The sequence below is a fragment of the Paroedura picta genome, chromosome 5, assembly GCF_049243985.1.
Source record: "Paroedura picta isolate Pp20150507F chromosome 5, Ppicta_v3.0, whole genome shotgun sequence".
Taxonomy (NCBI): domain Eukaryota; kingdom Metazoa; phylum Chordata; class Lepidosauria; order Squamata; family Gekkonidae; genus Paroedura; species Paroedura picta.
The window spans coordinates 100,043,529-100,062,552 of NC_135373.1; the positions used below are offsets into that span (position 1 = coordinate 100,043,529).

General features: G+C 47.6%; 1 protein-coding gene across 4 annotated transcripts in view; it reads right to left on the reverse strand.

The window, feature by feature from the left end:
* The window catches only part of CACNA1I (calcium voltage-gated channel subunit alpha1 I), a 361,190-nt gene extending 344,637 nt beyond the window's left edge, over positions 1 to 16,553 (reverse strand). For 2 of the 4 annotated variants that reach the window (XM_077339439.1, XM_077339440.1), the window contains exon 1: positions 15,611 to 16,553. The gene's annotated coding sequence lies outside the window, so the exon portion shown is untranslated. The remainder of the gene's footprint in view (positions 1 to 15,610) is intronic. The other 2 variants (XM_077339442.1, XM_077339441.1) reach the window with 2 other exon arrangements.
* Positions 16,554 to 19,024: the final 2,471 nt, after the last annotated feature.

Sequence of the window (19,024 nt, forward strand, 5' to 3'; positions counted from 1 at the left end):
CCAATGATGGAACAGGTGGGAAGGGGAGGGGCCCTGGGTGGGCATGTATACAGCTATGCTTCCCAATCATATTCTGCATGATTGTGCCACTTCCAGGGTTTCTCAAAGTCTGAAAAATGTTTCAGGGGTTTCTCAACAGTAAAAAGATTGAGAAAGGCTGATCAAGACTGTACATCAGGGGTCCTCACCATAGCACCTTCCAACAACTTTCCTGGCAACCGTAAAGTATTTTCAGAAACTGGGTGGGGCCAGGTAGAGTTTTTTTTGCTATTAGAGATATTAGATTAGCTATTAGAGATAATACTGTTCAATGTATAATTCCTTACGTTCCATATAAACCACCATGAGATCAAGGGGAAGGTGGAATATAAATGTAAACAAACAGACTTGGCTCTTTCTCCTCCTTGTGGCCTCAATTTACAGATTTAACTACCCCTAGGTAAGCCAATCATGGCTAATAGTAGTATACAGATGCATGGCCATTTGTGATTGGCTCTACCTCTTGCAGCAGCCGTTTTGCAGTGGCACCCACCACCCTGTGTGAGAATTCCAGAGGTGCCCTCTGGCTCTAAAAAGCTGGGGAGCTCTATGGTAGACAAAAAAAACTGGTGGTCACTATTGTTTCATACGATATTATCCTTGTCCAAACCATTATTTCTGGTGCTCATCTGTTTCCAATACAACAATACGTTTCTAGCAGTGGAGACATGAGATGTCGTTTGATGTTAGACACATACAGTATAAAATGTAATATCTGAGCCAGCCTCCTGCCATGGCAGCATGATTCAAATAGCTAGCAGATTTGATACACAACTATGGCGGGGGGGGGGGGGACCTGGGAGACTCCAAGTAAACTTCGTTTTCCAACAGTTATAACCCCTGTAGAAAAAGACAAGGTTGCAACTGGTAAAAGCAACTCTATGCGTGCATTGTTTTGATAAGCACTTTAGGCACAAGGTCAGATCTGACTGCCAGTTCTTTCCAGTTGAAAGCCAAGCATCATCAGCACTCAATACTGGGGAGAACTTTCCTTCCAAATCAAGTGTTGTCATGGAGAAGAATTTTACCACCACCACCCCAAATCCATTTTTTTTCCAGGTAGAGACATTGATTGCACTGATTCATTTTTTAAAAGAGTTTTTGCTTTGTAAAGTACTCAATGCACCCTTTTGTAATTTCAGCCCTTGTAGTTATGTAACAAAATGGTACACAAAATGTACCGTTATGTACACAAAATGGTCCTCCAGCAGGAGGATAAGTCCTCTTGGGAAGACATTGCCTGCCTCTGAGCGACTACTGAGTAAAACTCCGAAATCCTGCAGAACCTGACTTCCTGCCCCTCCCCTCATTGAACATCTCTTTGATCAAAAGGGAATTGATTAGAAACAGACTCCAAGAATAATGGATTGATGGATTTCAGAGACAGAAAGGGGATGGAGGGGAATTAAGAACATTTCTTAACCATGCTATTCAAAACTGAGCTTCTCGACCTGCTCAGCCCTGCCCCGTGACCACTCTGGCCTGTTGACAGGCTTGCAAGCCCAGTGCTGCTTTATTAATCGGTGATGGTGATGGTGATGGTGATGGTGATGGTGATGGTGATGGTGATGGTGATGGTGATGGTGATGGTGATGGTGATGGTGATGGTGATGGTGATGGTGATGGTGATGGTGATGGTGATGGTGATGGTGATGGTGATGGTGATGGTGATGGTGATGGTGATGGTGATGGTGATGGTGATGGTGATGGTGATGGTGATGGTGATGGTGATGGTGATGGTGATGGTGATGGTGATGGTGATGGTGATGGTGATGGTGATGGTGATGGTGATGGTGATGGTGATGGTGATGGTGATGGTGATGGTGATGGTGATGGTGATGGTGATGGTGATGGTGATGGTGATGGTGATGGTGATGGTGATGGTGATGGTTGCCAAGCAGGCCAGATGTCAGCTGCGTGGCTACACCATTTCCGGGAAAAAGCTGGAAGTGACATGATGTAGTGCCAGGAATGGCCGGAAGCTCTAGGAAGCAGTGGGCAGCGAGGGCTGGCTACCCTGTTCTGACTGCCTATTAGAAATACATGTTTCCTCTCCTTTAAGTAAAACAGTTGTTGCGTATAACTACCGACATAAGGAGAAAAAGAAAAATTATATGTGTAGCTAAACAAACAAATAAGGAGGGGGATCATACACTAGAAACTGTATAATCGACAACATCTACAACAAATCACATAAAAGACAGATGGGTAAATCTTGTCACTTATTTTCTCCCTCCAGAATGTCGCAAACAATATCCAGTGTTTATTAAATTTAGCAGGTTTAAAAAAAAATGTTTGTATTTTATTAGGATTTTATTTACATGTGTTAGCTGCCTCGGGTGTTCTTTGAACAAAAAGAAAGTATATAAATAAATAAATACTTCTAACACCAGCAAGGCAGCATTTACAACACTAATTCAGATAAATGTGCCAGAGCCGCGGTTTCAGTCCACAGAGTTTAAAGTGTGCTAAGAGAGAGAGCATAGGCCAGTCTCCTAAAGCATATTTAAGAGGTGAGCGATTGTTCTGGTGGAAAACTCCCAGTTATAATTAATTCCCGATAAAAGATAAGGGCTAATTCGGGACTATGAGAACTCTTTCATAAGTATTGATTGCATGAACAAAAGTGTGGTGGAAATTTATTGGCTACATAAAGCAAACTTGAGAATGTATACCATCATCAATTAATTTAAATGAGAATCCCTGGCCAGTCTGGTCTGAAGGAAATTTGCCTCCTAACCCCAAAATTGTAATTGGCATTTCCCTGTGCATATAAGTAAGGGCTACAAGAGCCAAGCTCAGACACAATCCCTTCTACCCAGCCTAAATTCACAGAATGAGCATTTCTGTGAGGTGACTATCTAGTCTCTGTTTTAAAACTTCCAAGGAAGGAAAACCCACCACCTCCCAAGGAAGCCTGTTCCACTGAGGAACCGCTCAGACTTTCAGGAACTTCTTCCAGATGCTTAGCCGAAAAATCATTTGAATTGCTTTCATCCCAACAGAAAACAACTCTCCTCCATAATCTATGTCAGTGGTCCCCAACCTTTTTATCACCAGGGACCAGTCAACGCTTGACAATTTTACTGAGGCCCGGGGGGGGGTAGTCTTTTTTCCCGAGGGACGTTGCCACCGCCTGAGCCCCTGCTCCACTTGCTTTCCTGCCAGCGCCCCTGACTTCCTGCCACCCACTGGGGGGAGCTGCCAGCAGCTGCTGCACAGTACTACGCTGTGGAGGAGCACCAGCCATGGCAGCCACTGGAGAGCACCAAAGGTGAGCCAGCAGCAGAGTGGCAGGGCAGCCCCTGAGGCAGCAGCCAGGGAGGACAACGAAGAGGAGCCGTGTCCCAGTACCGACTGATCTATGGACTGGTCCCAGTCCCCGAACCGGGGGTTGGAGACCACTGATGTGACAGCCCTTCATGTACTTGAAGATGGTTATCATATCATCTCTTAGGGGCTTTTTGCACGCCTTCAAAATAGCACAATGGTTGCCAATTGAAAACGCTACTGATTTGCCGTTTTGCACAACGTCGTCGACAATCTGCCACACACCTGAAACCAATCTGCAAAAAGCGCTTCCTTGTAGCGCTTTCAGGGAAATCCCCAAAAGTGGATTCACCCTCCAGAAAGCGATATGCTCCTGCAACCAATCTGCAACACTAGCGAAAAAGACCTGTGCGTTAACATTGTTGCGGTTTCTACAAATTCCCTCCCCCTGGCTCTCTCCTCTGATCCTCCGGCGAAGCGATCGCCATTTTTTTTTCTCCGAGCGAGCGGGGATAAACGCACCAGCGAGCCTCTTTCTGTTTAGAGGCTTCCCTGGCTTCAGTCCCTCCCCTTTAGTCACTAAGCACAAACCACAGAAAAGCACGTTTGCTGAAATAAAGTCCCTTTATTTTTTACACATTAATTCAGCCGAAAATCGGGCCCGTGAGAGGGGGGGGGGTTTCACTCGGAGGAAGCGTGGCAACGATCAAACGATCAAACGACAGCTCAAACACACTAGGCAGCTGGATGGGTCTCTCCGTTGCAACGAATCTACCCAGATTCGTTGCTATGGGTCTGTTTTGTTTGTTTTTTAAACCTTTCTTAAAGGGAAAGGGGCTGTTTGGGAGCATGCTAACGGCTGCCCATTGGCTGCTTGACGGCCAGGGGCGGGACGAGCTTGGCAATAGCGCTTCCTTTCTAGCGATTTCTGCCGAGACCGGAAGCCTGTGGGAAACGCTACAAAACGCAACTGGATTCCACTACAAAGGCAGGTATGCATAACGACGAATTCCACTACTTTAAATGGCGTTTTTTTCATTCAGTGACCAATTTGCAACAAAGATCCCGGTGCGTAAAGCCCCTTAGTCATCTTCTCTTCAGGCTAAACAGATCAAGTTTCTCAACTTTTCCTCATACGTCTCGATCTCCAAACCCTTCACCATCGCCCTCCTCTGAACACACTCCCGTTTGTCTACATCCTTCTTCTGAACTGATTCCCTGTATCTTTGATGATCCTACTATAGTAACATTAAACAAATTCTTAGAAGGGGAGCCTATTCCTTACTGTTTTTCCACATGTGCTCGTTTTTGCTGGGGAAGATCTGCACTGGCATCACAGTAAATAGGCAACCTCTCCAGAGATCTCCAGTGCAGCTCCAAGGCAGAATAGTTCAGCATTGAATCCTGACATCACCTAACTGGTGCAGGTACCACCTAGTCTAAAAAGCCCAGGTGGCTAACTTCTCAGCTCAAGGAAGCCATAAAAGACAAAAGACTTCTTGTCAAAAATGGACCATTTCCCCAATTGAGGTGAACAGGAAGTAACACAAGTTCTTGCAAAACAAACATGAGGTGATAATGTTATGAATGAAAGGCCAAAAACATTTTGATAAACAATAAGCATTTCTTCAAATCTATTAGGAGCAGGAAACCACCTAGGGAAGAGAGAGGAATAAAAGGATTGCTTAAGGAACATCGGAAGATGGCAGAGAAATGGAATGGATTTTTCACATCTGTTTTCAAATTTAAAAATGTGGGGCGCATAGCCATGCTGGAGATGCTGTTTTGGGAAGGGGGCGTAAAGAATTGAGTTACATTGATGTGATGACAGCTAAAGTTCTAGGGATATTAGGCAAACAAAACCAGGACGTCTGTGGGTTCAGATGGTGTGTACCCAATGGTTCTTAAGGACAAAATGTGAAATTGTTGATGGAATAACCATTAAATATAACATCACTAAAACTGGCCTCCGTGCCTGATGACTGGGAAGTAGTAAGTGCCACTCCGGTTTTTAAAAGGGGATTTAGAGGAGATCCAGGAAAGTACAGGTGAATTAGTAGAAACTGTTATCCAAAAGATAATTCTTAATACATCAAGGAAAAAAGTCTGCTGAGAACAAAATCAGTGTGGCTTCTGCAAGGAAAGTCCAGTTGGAGTTCTTTGAGCCAGTTAGCAAGCATGTGGATAACAGTGATCCAGAAGACACCATATGCTTGGACTTTCAAAGGGCTCTTGACAAGGTACCTCACCAAAGACTCCTGAGCAAGCTTAGATAACAGGAAAGGTCATATTATGGATTAAAATTGGTTAAGTGGCAGGATGTAGAGATCAGAAATAGATGTGCTGTTCTTGCACTGGAGGCAGTGAGCAGTAGGGTCTCACAAGGGTCTATATTGGGGTCAGTGCTATTCAATTTGCTCATAATTTATTTGGAATTGGATGGGAGCAGTGTCATAGCCAGATGGCAGAGGATCCCAATTTCTTTTGAATGGTAGAATCTAAAGAGCTATAGAACCATCTCTCAAACTGAGTGACTCCAAAATCCAGTGTTATGAGAGAGGAGAAAAAGGTCTACTTTCCCCACAGCAAACAAAGTTCAAAATAGGTAAGTGTAACACCAAAAACTATTCAAAACTATTCAAAATCTTAAAAGACGATGCAGTAAAAGTGCTACACTCAATATGCCAGCAAATTTGGAAAACTCAACAATGGCCACAGGATTGGAAAAGGTCAGTTTACATTCCAATCCCAAAGAAGGGCAATGCCAAAGAATGTTCAAACTACCGCACCATTGCACTAATTTCTCATGCTAGCAAAGTTATGCTCAAAATCCTACAAGCTAGGCTCCAGCAATATGTGGACCGAGAACTTCCAGAAGTACAGGCAGGATTTCGAAGAGGCAGGGGAACTAGAGATCAAATTGCCAACATACGCTGGATCATGGAGAAAGCTAGAGAGTACCAGAAGAACGTCTACTTCTGCTTCATTGACTATGCTAAAGCCTTTGATTGTGTGGAGCACAACAAATTGTGGCAAGTTCTTAAAGAGATGGGAATACCAGAGCATCTTATTTGTCTCTTGAGAAATTTATATGCAGGTCAAGAAGCAACAGTGAGAACTGAACATGGAATCACTGACTGGTTCAAAATTGAGAAAGGAGTTCGGCAAGGCTGTATACTGTCGCCTTGCCTATTTAACTTGTATGCAGAGCACATCATGAGAAATGTGGGATTAGAGGAGTCACAAATTGGGATCAAGATTGCAGGGAGAAATATCAACAACCTCAGATATGCAGATGATACCACTCTAATGGCAGAAAGTGAAGAGGAACTAAAGAGCCTGTTGATGCGGGTGAAGGAGGAGAGTGCAAAAGTTGGCTTGAAACTCAACATCAAGAAAACAAAGATCATGGCATCCGGCCCTCTCAATTCCTGGCAAATAGATGGGGAAGAAATGGAGATAGTGACAGATTTTATTTTCCTGGGCTCCAAGATCACTGCAGATGGGGACTGCAGCAAAGAAATTAAAAGACGCTTGCTCCTGGGGAGGAAAGCTATGGCAAATCTAGACAGCATCCTAAAAAGCAGAGACATCACCCTGCCAACAAAAGTGCGTTTAGTCAAGGCTATGGTATTCCCAGTTGCAATGTATGGCTGCGAAAGTTGGACCATAAGGAAGGCCGAGCGTCAAAGAATTGAGGCTTTTGAACTCTGGTGCTGGAGAAGACTCTTGCGAGTCCCTTGGACTGCAAGGCGAACAAACCGGTCAGTCCTAGAGGAGATCAACCCTGACTGCTCCTTAGAAGGCCAGATCCTGAAGATGAAACTCAAATACTTTGGCCACCTCATGAGAAGGAAAGACTCCCTGGAGAAGAGCCTAATGCTGGGAGCGATCGAGGGCAAAAGAAGAAGGGGACGACAGAGAATGAGGTGGCTGGATGGAGTCACTGAAGCAGTAGGTGCAAACTTAAATGGACTCCGGGGAATGGTAGAGGACAGGAAGGCCTGGAGGATCATTGTCCATGGGGTCGCGATGGGTCGGACACGACTTCGCACATAACAACAACAACACCAAAAAAAACCCATTTTAAATATATGCTTGTGGGGTCTGAACTGAGTCTGAGATGGAAAGAGACCTTGAGGTTGTAGTAGACACCTTGATGAAATTGTCGATCCAGTCTGTGGCATATAAAGCTATGGTGAGTCCTCATTTGAGATACTTGGTGCAATTCCGGTTGCTGTATCTCAGACAGGAAATGACACAGCTGGAAAACGTAGAGAGGAAGGCAGCCAAGATGACGAGGGGGCTGGAGCACTTTCCCGAGTATTGGCTGGGGCGTCTGGGACTTACTAGTTTAGAAAAGAGATTGCTAAGGGGAGAGATGATAGAGGTTTGTATAATTATGCATTGGGTGGGGAAAGTGGGTGGACGGACCTTTTTTCCCCCCTCTCCCATTGACATTAGACTTTGGGGGCACCCAATTGAAATCATTGGGAAAGACGTTCCGAAAAGACAAAATGAAATATTTCTTTACTCACGGAGTAATTAAACTGTGGAATTCACTGCCAGTGGAGCATAAATAGCTTTAAAAGGTCCATAGAGGAGAGCCCATCTATGGCTCCTGGCCATGGTGGTTGAAGGTAGCAGCAGAACTCTGAATGCCAGTGCTGTGAGGTGGTGGCAGAGGAGGGTTTGGGCTCTCTATGCCCTGTTTGTTTGGTCCTCCATGGCAACTGGTTGGTCACTGCGTGATCAGGATGCTTGATTAAGTGGCCCACTGGTCTGATCCAGCAAAGTCTACTTAGGCTCACAGAGGTCCAGAATGCTTTCAGGCAGGAGACCATCAAGGCTAGGAATGCCAACCTCCAGGTGAGACCTGGGGATTCCCTAGAATTACAGCTCATCTCCAGACTACAGAGATCAGTTCCCCTGGAGAAAATGAATACTTTGGAAGGTGGAGTCTATGGCACTGCACCCCACTGAGGTCCCTGTCCTCCCTGGGCTCCACCCCCCAATCTCCAGGAGTTTCCCAGTGTGGATCTGGCAGACCTTATCAAGGTCAGGCTGGGATTGCAGGCAGCCATGCCTGAATACAGACCTGAAGGACCTGCTCTTCGTCTCAGGACCCCAAGGTCAATGAACTGAGTTGGAGAAGCTGAAGAATGCATGTAGCCTGCAGGGAGGCTGCCGTTGGAACGGGCCAAGGGCAGAAAGTGGAGCCAGAATTGCTGCTTTAGATAGAGGAAAATAGTTGAAAAGGTTTTGGTCTGTATAACTACTATACTTGCACAGATCACAGAGAGGGAGGTGGAAAGGCGTTTTCTGGAAGATAACCCAGTTCAGTTGTCCTTCCACCACTTGTACTAAAAAATCTTTTAGCACGAGTCCTCAGAACAAGTTTAAACTACTTCCATTTTTCAAAGAGAGAGCTTGTGGCTCAGGACCTTATGTCTCTAAAAGTATGCGAGAAGGCATTTTGATCCCAAGCGTCTTAGGGCAAAGTCCAAATTACTTTCAGAAAATCACCCATAGCTCCTTTCTCTGTTGAGTTTATGCTGAGTCACCTGCCACACTTGCAATTGCCACTTTTAACTTAATTATATACAAAACTGGGTAAGAATGTGAGTGTGGACAACCTATGGGATCCAATGGATTGCATGCTAGACCTTAAAGAGCTGGTCTGGTAGCCTAATGCAGTCATGATCACTGGTAGCTCTAAGCCAGGGTCACCACTCCATGGACCCCAGAGAGCCACATCTGGAACTGCCCTCAACCAAAAGACCCACGTGGTCACTCTGTGCCCTGCTCAGCAACCCAAACAATATATATTACCAGAGCCCCTCTGAACGTGTTGAGTTGTCTCACCCCAAGACCATTCAGACTTGCCCCTTAGGTGTATCTGGAGTGAGAAGACAACCTTGTAAGTCCAAGTTGTGACAAGAAACTGTGTCAGGATGGCCAGAACTCTATCTGTTTGGATGTTAAAACAATACAAGTACTTATCTAGGGGTTCAGAGAATCATAGAGTTGGAAGGGGCCATACAGGCCATCTAGTCCAACACAGGATCAGCCCTAAGCATCCTAAAGCATCCAAGAAAAGTGTGTATCCAGCCTTTGCTTGAAGACTGCCAGTGAGGGGGAGCTCACCACCTCCTTAGGCAGCCTATTCCACTGCTGAACTACTCTGACTGTGAAAAATCTTTTCCTGATATCTAGCCTATATCATTGTACTTGTAGTTTAAACCCATTATTGTGTGTCCTTTTCTCTCCAGCCAATGGGAACAGCATCCTGCCCTCCTCCAAATGACAACCTTTCAAATACTTAAAGAGGGCTATCATGTCCCCTCTCAACCTCCTTTTCTCCAGGCTGAACATTCCCAAGTCGCCTGGCCCCAGATCATCCTCGTCGCTCTCCTCTGTACCCTTTCAATTTTATCTATGTCCTTCTTGAACTGAGGCCTCCAGAACTGCACACAGTACTCCAGGTGTGGTCTGACCAGTGCCGTATACAATGGGACTATGACATCTTGTGATTTTGATGTGATGCCCCTGTTGATACAGCCCAAAATGGCATTTGCCCTTTTTACCGCTGCATCACACTGCCTGCTCATGTTTAGTTTACAATCCACACGTACTCCAAGGTCTCATTCACACAGTGTTACCTAGAAGCGTATCCCCCATCCAGTAGGCATGCTTTTCATTTTTCTGACCCAGATGCAGAACTTTACACTTATCTTTATTAAATTGCATCTTGTTCTCATTTGACCATTTTTCCAGTGTGTTCAGATCTCATTGAACTCTGTCTCTATCTTCTGGAGTATTTGCCAGTCCTCCCAATCTGGTGTAATCTGCAAACTTGATGAGTAGTCCCTCCACCCCCTCATCTAGATCATTAATAAATATGTTAAAAAGTACTGGACTGAGCACCGAGCCCTGAGGTACCCCGCTACTCACCTCCCTCCAAGTCTGATGAAACACCATTGACAACAACTCTTTGAGTGCGGTTCTCTAACCAATTCCCTATCCACCTAACTATGTGAAAATCCAGATTGCAGTCCTTCAATTTATCCATCAGAACATCATGGGGAACCTTATCAAAAGATTTACTAAAATCCAAGTAAATGACATCAGCCGAATTTCCACAATCCAGCAAACCTGTTACTTGGTCCAAAAAGGAAACCAGGTTGGTCTGACAGGACCTGTTGGAGACAAATCCATGCTGACTTCCTTGGATCACCAAATTGTCCTCCAGATGTTTGCAGATCGCTCCCTTTAATATCTGCTCCATTATCTTGCCCACAACAGAGGTCAGGTTAGAAGTTTCTTTCCTGTTTTACTGCAGTTCTGCAGAGATGGGGTGTTTAGAACCTCATTCCATGCTAGGTGTTCAACTTGCACAGAGTTTTGTTTTATGGGCTTGTATTCAGCAGTGGTATGCCCCATTTCATCTCCTCATCCAGCTGCATGCATTGACCCAGTCTCATGCACACCTGGATATGATCACCACCGTGGACAAGCTGTGTTCTATTTTTGAAGTAAAACTGTTACTTTTATCTCAGATAACCCACAGCAAGAAAAAAACTATCCCTGTTTCTAAAGAAACTGCCCCCTTTCCTGGAATGTGGGATGGGTGCCACAGAAGAACCACAGGTAATTCTCAATCCATGGAGTGAACTGCCCTGCTCCAAAGGTTAACGGCCTTCCCTGAGCCTCCACCGTCAAGAAACATTTATTATTTATTATTACTCATGATGAACTGTCACATAAATGATTGTCAGGCACTCCAAACAAAAGACACCCTCTGGGAAATGAATCCTGAGCACTTCCCCATATATTTGAATAAACTAAGCTGAGACTTGAACCAAATAGAGCCCTAGTGTAGCATACCCCTCTGAGCAATTACCTACTGAAACTCAGAGCCATTTTACAGACAAGGACATTGAAGGCAAGTTTCTCCATGAACGTTCAACAGGTGCAAAAGAATGACTGGCATATAAGGAAGCAGCCCCCCTCAGAGTTAACACACCTGCCCTCGGCTGCAAATAAATGCTCCTCAAGGGAGGTGCCAAATGCAGCTATATAGGCCCCCAGGGAGGTTTGCAGAGGCACTGCCTTTGACAAAGATGACGGTGGCTACTGGGGATTGATCAGGGTGGGGGGGGGAGGGTTAAATTGTCTTCCCACCATCAAGGTTTATTGCAGTTTACTGTTGTTTATTCTTGTTTTTGTTTAGGGGGTTATATTGTATTTTTACATATGGTACTGTACTCTTTTATTCTTTTACTCTAAACTGCCATGAGCCGGACTGGTTTCGGGAGTGGGGGGGATAAATCTAAATAAATAAATTACAGATCACAGGATCAGTCACTAAGGGGCGAGATATCTAGCAGCTACACGATGGCACAGGTTGGCCTTAATGCAAGCCCCAAATGCCTACACTTCACCTGAAGCAGGAACCCGACATGTATGTGGAACTTCACAGGCTTTTAACACGTCCTGCACACGTAGCCCGGCAGGTCAGATCTCTGGAATTGCTCTAAAAAGACACCCTAGTTAAAGGAAATCAGATGCTGGGCACCGTAATGAATTCTGCCGCATTCATACAATTATGAGTCTGAGGGGACAGGCTTTTTCCCCCTTTTAATTTCGAGAACGCTATCTCTTTCCGCAAAGAGAAATAAACAGGAACAAAACCCACCCACCCACGTTTCTGCATTTCAAATATAAGCAGATATGCTAATGATTTATTTGCACAGCTCTGCCCGATGACTAGAATCCCAGTCATCCTCCAGAGCTGGAAGTGAGACAAGTTCACCGTCTCCTGCCCTACCTTTAGGGCCTCTGCAGTGCATGATTTATCGTAACTAACTTGCTTTTTGCAGCGCAGGGCAGTTAGCATGAACAGAAGTGCTAGGGCAAGAGCCAACTGCACCGGAGTTGTGCCTTTCCAAATGGACATTCTGAAGGAGACGCTGCGGCTGGGCCTGAAACGCAGAGGTGGAACTGAGGCTAGAGACAACAGAGAGCCCTGGAGTGCCATCGCAGGCAGAAATGAAGATTCGGTCAGTTGCTGAGAAGCCACTGACAGAATAACAGCAGGGGGACAGCGGGGGTTTGGCCAGCAAAACACATACACACATGCCAGACAGGAAAGGTAGCTTTATTGGCCTCTAGCATTCCTCAGGTCTGAAAGTGCCCCTTTCTCCAAAACTCCCTTTTCATCTCATAGATGAACTGTCTAGTCGTTTTACGGAATCGTCAGGAGCAACTTACACTTCACTGTCGCCTCCGCGATGCTTTGGGGGGCTGCATCTGCACAGTGGCTTCCCACACTGCTGGCTGCACAGTTTAACTCTCCATGAAAGCATGGGAAGATGCACAGAAGAATCACTGTGATTCTGAGAACAGCCTTTCCACTAACTCGAGCTTGCACCAGGCAGTCTGCTTTAATTCCCTACCATCCCACAGCGGGTCTATTTGGCCATGGCAGGACACTACCAGCATGGGGGAGATGGGCACAATCCTCAGGTGGCTTCTGGATACCAGATATCACACACTGAACAGCATCTTAGAATGACTGCATGCATTTTTGCCCCTTGAATGCCTCTCACCAGCTGTGTGTGTCTCCACCAATACGGGGACCTGCAAGAGCTGATAGTTTTGCCCGGCTTTTGACGTTCAAAGGTCAGGGCATCTGGAAATGGGTTTTTCAAGCATTTGTTGGGAGATTACCAGTTTTAAAACATAACTACTTCTGTGTTGTGTGTGTGTGTGTGTGTGGAGTCCTGAAGACTGTGAGATGAGATGTGCAAGAACTCTGAATAAATTAAATAGAAATCATTTAGCAGTCGTGACTAAACCCTCCCCCACACACACACCAATACCACCACACACAGAGACTCACTAAGGCAGGGGTAGTCAAACTGCGGCCCTCCAGATGTCCATGGACTACAATTCCCAGAAGCCCCTGCCAGCATTCGCTGGCAGGGGCTTCTGGGAATTGTGGTCCATGGACATCTGGAGGGCCGCAGTTTGACTACCCCTGCACTAAGGTATGAATAGTTGGGAAGGTGATGCAGTTTTGTAACAGCCAATGTAGCACAGAGATCATCACCTGGATGGGGAAGACCAGAGCTCAAATGGTTACAGAGCTATTACATTTACAGGGTAGCCTATACCCTGGGGGAGGCATGGGATAACGCTATGCACACCAGCCAAGCTCCTCAGGGGGAAAGTGGGATGTTATCAGGTTCAGATCGTGACTAACTTTCGGCACATGAAACTTCTCCTTCTGCATCTTTGCTGGGCAGAGCATGAAATAGTATTTGCAGGCCCAGATTTAGGTGCTACACTGTTGTAATCCAGGTAGCCTAATGCAGAAGTGGATGGCAACCTCCCTGAGGATAAGTGGCACAAATTTCATTTGTGCAAGAAAACCTTTTTGCCACGGATTGGAGATGCACTTGAAGTAGGCAGAGCTGAAAACCTTAATACAGAAAAGTGCTTTCAGATATACTCCTCGAGCCCCCCTCCCCCCATTCAATCTGCAATGCCAAAACCATGGGGGGGCATTGTAGTGAATGGAGGCTACATCTTCAGACTGTATGACAAGACAGGTGCCTATTTATCTGCGTGATGAGCTAGCAAAGGCTCAGGTGCATGCTTTCCAGTGAGGTGTCTGGGAAACCTGTCCCCTCCCTCCCCCCATTCCTGCCAACAACAGCAACACAAACACAGTTACCCACCAGTCACTAGATAACTACTGCCCCCTTTCTAAAATGGGAGAATGTGACATTTCTTCTCAAGCTAGTCAGACGCACAAGGATGCGTGTACATGTGTCACCGGCAAGAGGGCTGCACCTGAACCTCCCTGAAGAAGAATATGACCTTGGAGTTAGCTCATCCAGACCGAAAGGGAAAGAGTTTTTCTTTCAATCAAATTCAGCCAACAAAAGATTGTATTTGGGGGATGCCATAACATGGTCATGGAGTCCAGGAGCCTGAACTGCACGCTCCATTTTCACGGACTGAAACCGTCGCTCTCTGCTAAAGGATCCCACAAATATTTCAAGCCCTCTCAATGGTTAGGTTTTCTTCTGCACCTTCACCCACATCACCCCATTTGTCATTTTAAAGTTGTTTGGAGATCATAGGGACACCTGAATCTCACTGGATGTATTTCCACTCCCAGACCCATAGGGCTGGTGCAAAAACAAACACTAAAGAGGTAAGAAGAGATGGGAGACGGTTGGAAACAACAACCCCCCCCCCCACACACACACACACACACACACAAAAGTACTAATGAAAACAAAGCAAGGGGCTCATGGTCGATCGAAATTGCAAAGCAGCCAGCCAGCTTGCCCTAACAACTCTGGCCAGAAAATGGGAGAAGCAGGACCAGAGCCCTGAATGGAACCAGATCATACCAGACCTGGCTGTCTCCCCCACCCCACCCCCATGCCGGGGGGGGGGGGGAGCAGCACGACCTGGGTATTTTGTTACTGCCGATTTCCATTGGGGGTCCGCAACGATCCGCACTGAAATTGTCTCCCCCCCCCCCCCTTCTCAACCGACTGTTGCTACCGAGAAACAAACTGCCTCCACTTGAGGGTTACAAAACGATGCACAGGCGGGGGGCGGAAGGGACCGCTAAATCTTTGCCCAGGGACTTGCATCCCCACACACACACACACACACACACACACACACTTACTTACACACACACAAACACAAGTTCCTGCGCTCTCCCTCTCCTCCTCCTTGGAAGCAGCGCTTCGGAAAGCTCGAAATGGGGGGGGGGCTCCTTGCTTGCGGGGGACCAGCGCCTTCCAGCCCAGCCACCAGTCTCGCCGGGGCCCCCGGGAATGGCACAAGACCCCTCTACGAAGCCCCGCGGGCTCCGGGGGAGGGCGGCCCCAAGGCCCGGCAGCGGAAAGTTGAAGGTGGGGAGCCTCGGCCAAAAGATCTCCCCCCCTCCGCCGCCCCCGGAGAGCCCCCAACGCGCCCCGCCAAGGCATGAGCCCCCCCCCCCGGCTTCGGCTCTGTCGGCCCCTGGGCGCCGCGAAGCCCGGCCGGGCAGCTCCCCCCGGGGCCCCTTCCGCGCCACCTGGACCCCTCTTCGGGCCCGGCCGCCCCCCTCCTTCCCCGCCCCATAGAAAGGACCGCCGCGGGGGGCGGGAGAGCGCGCCCCGCCGCCCCCGCCAGAACTTTCTTCTTGGGAAGGGCGGGGGGCGGCGCGTCCCCCTCCCGCGGCAGGTGCCCGAGGTTCAGCAGGTGCGCTCCCTTCTCCCCCACCTACCTTTGCATGGAAGAGAAATCGCCGGGGGGGGGCGGCAAGTCCGGGTCCGCGAAGTTTGCCGGCGGAGGGGTGGAGGGCGGGGGCCGACTTGCCTGCCTGCCTGCCTGCCCGGCCGGCCGCCCCCGCGCCGCCCCCGTCGGGGCTGAGGTGGTGGAGAAGGAGGTGGTGGGGATCAGCTGCGCGCCGGGGAGCGGCGCAGCTGCAGGCGAGGGGCCGGCCGGGGTGGGAGCTCCGTGGCGGGGCGCCGCGCGCGCCGGGAGGCAGGCGCAGGGCTGGCGGGGAAAGGCATGTCCCGGAACGTGCCCGGCCGGGGCTGCTGCTCCTGCTGCGCGCCGACGACCACCGCCCGGAGCCGGCGCCCGCAACGGCCTCGTCGCTCGCCGGGGAGGAGGGGAGCGCGCCGCCTAGCCAGGCTGCCCCCGAGGCGGACAGGCAGCAGGTGAGCGCTCGCAGAAGGCGGCCAGGGCAGGGCAGGGCAGGGCAGGGCGAAGTTTGGCCGGCGAGGGCGAGGGGCGCGCGGGTTCCTGCGCTCTGCCGCGCCGTGCGCCGTTCAGCAGAGGCTTAGCGAGGGGACGGCTCAGGCAGAGCGACGGAAGAGCTGAGCAGGCAGAGGGAGACAGCAGAAGAACGCTGTCCTTACAGTGACACCAAATGTCTTTAGGGGAAACCTACAATTACTGGAAATGCCGCTTTGGGGAGGGGAAGAGAAACTGGGCCCCCTCTCCCCGCAGCCATACACCGCCCCACTGGGCAGGATCCCGGAGACTGGGACACCCCGCAATAAACCCCACCCCACCGCTGGGCTCCGGTACCCTACCTAGACCACCTGGAGATGACTCCATCCCTATAGCAAGGCGAGGATGAATTTGCTCCTGGCATTGCGTTTCAGAAAGTCCCCTTTCCAAGTCCCAAGTGGTCTCACCCAGGATGATAATGACTGGCTACAAATGTATTTGTGTGCCTTTTTACATGCAGACAAAAATGATTATTTTTGGCCTGCAGCCTGAAATTAGGATGGGGACACTTAGGCAGCAGGCCAGTGTTCCAGCTGGTAATGAGGCGCCATCCTACACACTGTTGCCGCTCCCTGTACCAACTTCTACTTCCTTTACCTGACCAGAGTCTTTGACTGTAACAGAAGCGTCACTAAGGTTGCAATTCTACTTGCTCAGGAACAAACCCTACTGAATTCTGTAAATATCCACAAGGTCAAATGGAGAAACGTATGAAGAGTGTTGTGTAAGGCTAATTACTGGCAACAAGGAGAATCAGCTGTACCATTCTGTTTTGTTCCCTGCCTCTTAGGCGACAAAGATGGCCACAGGTGGAGCTGGGATATCAAAGGGAATGGATGTGTCAAGCAGTTAAATGGGGAGGGGAAAAAACCCTTTAGGACATACAGTGCAGGTAGCAAAATTAGCAGTCACAGGCACACAGAAAAACTGGTGAAACATGCACTGAGCTCATTGGATGTGGCAGGTCAAATAAAAAACATAATTAAGCTCAAACATTGTGGTTCTCCAAAGTGAGAATATGGCACCCATAACTTTGAAGTTCTCATCAAACCTCCCTGTTCTTTGGGCTGATCTGCTTTATGTTTATCCGTGAACTTGATTACTGATGAGGATGCTGAATTGGCAGGGGCTGTGACATAACCTCACGTGTTCAGGATTCTTGAGTACTACATTTTCCACACTGCAGTGAGATCCTGATCTATAAAATATGTTTGTGCAATAATATATCCACCAAATTCTTTTACATGGACTTGACAATTCCAGTAGAACTCTGTTTGCTGGTTCCAGAGACAGCTGTAATGCCCAGCAAATTATAACTTCAAGCAGTACCAGATATGAATGTGACGTTTGGTGTATGGAACTATTTCTTTCTTAAGTTGTTTTTCTTTTCTTTTTGCCGACATGACTGGAGGCTGTTTCTACATGTACCAAGAGGCACAACTTCCTTTTTAGAATTTAGGCATAGCAACAAAACTGACATGTTGAAAAGACAGGATAAAACACAAGTTGTGTTCTGAACACAGCACGGTGATTGTGCTTTATTGCATGCTGACTTCACAGTACGGTGGAATTTATCTGTCTCTATCATGCCACCCTTCACTTATTTAAAGTAGGTTTGAGGTAGAACTGTCGGTTTTGGTCCCACCAGACATGTGAGGAAGCAGCTTGTCAACATACCTGTCTGAAGGGGCGCTGGTCCCTGGATTTGGAAACAACTCTGGTGTGCCAACACCTTGCATGCTCTGGTTTTCTGCTTGCAGCTGGATGATAAAGTCTGTCTCCAGGTACAGTCTGCTGGGCACAGAAGATCTCGCCTCACGAGGCAACATTCTGCTTTCCTCCAGCCGTGCAACCATTCTAATGAGAATTCAACAGCACTTCCATCAGAACACAGCCAGTGACTCACTATTTAGGTTCAAATAATTGCAAACCCATTAAAGTAAATTGACAGGAACCACAACTAGTATAAATCATTTAGCTCTAATGCAGTCAACAAGTCCTTGAGATGTATATGGCCAACAGACTTCATGGAACTGAAACCAACATTATCTCCTGCAAAAACTAAGGATGGTGCACTGAGAATGGCTTTTTTTCTCCTGACGTAAAGAAGTTCTCACTATAGTCCAATTATTTTTCTCCTTACAAAGTTCAGCAATTGCCTTGCAGCTGGTAAAGGTAAGATATTGTTCAACACTGAATTGGGTTAACTATTTTTTATTAAAGGACTGATGCAGGACTTCAGGGTTTACTACTGTCAAGTATCTTTTGTAAACAGGGATGCAGAATCCCTCAATCAGGTGCATGTTGGTAAAGTTGTTGTAGTTGTTGTTCTTGGGGGGGGGGGTTCAAACCAGTTATTTCCCTCCCCAGGGCAGCAATAGCAGCAACAGCAGCAACAGAAGAAGAAGAATATTGGGTTCTTATACCCTGCTTTTCATCATCTGCAGGAGTTTGTGAGAACAGCACTATCAGGACTATAACTGGCCCAAGGTCACTCAGCTGGCTGCCTGTGGAGGAGGAGTGGGGAAATCAAACCCGGCTCACCAGTCTAGAAGCCACCACTTTTAACCACGACACCAAGCTGTGTCCCCCTCCCAACTTGTTCCCAGCAGTGGATCCTGCAATGTGGACTGGAAACAGGGGCAATGGACCCTGAATACACCGAAAATGAGGCTTACAAGTAGCAAAGTATGTGATTGCAACATGACAAAGTGTGAATAAAATGCAGCACTGGGCAGATTTTTACAAAATCATCCAGGAAAAAATGTAAAATTAAATAGAGAAAACAAGAGCCCAAGTATGATGTGACCAGTTAGCAACATCACCTACAGTCCAGATTTTGAGGTATGCAAAGATGCTAAACACCTGTCTCTACGACAGTGTGTTACAGATGGCCAAT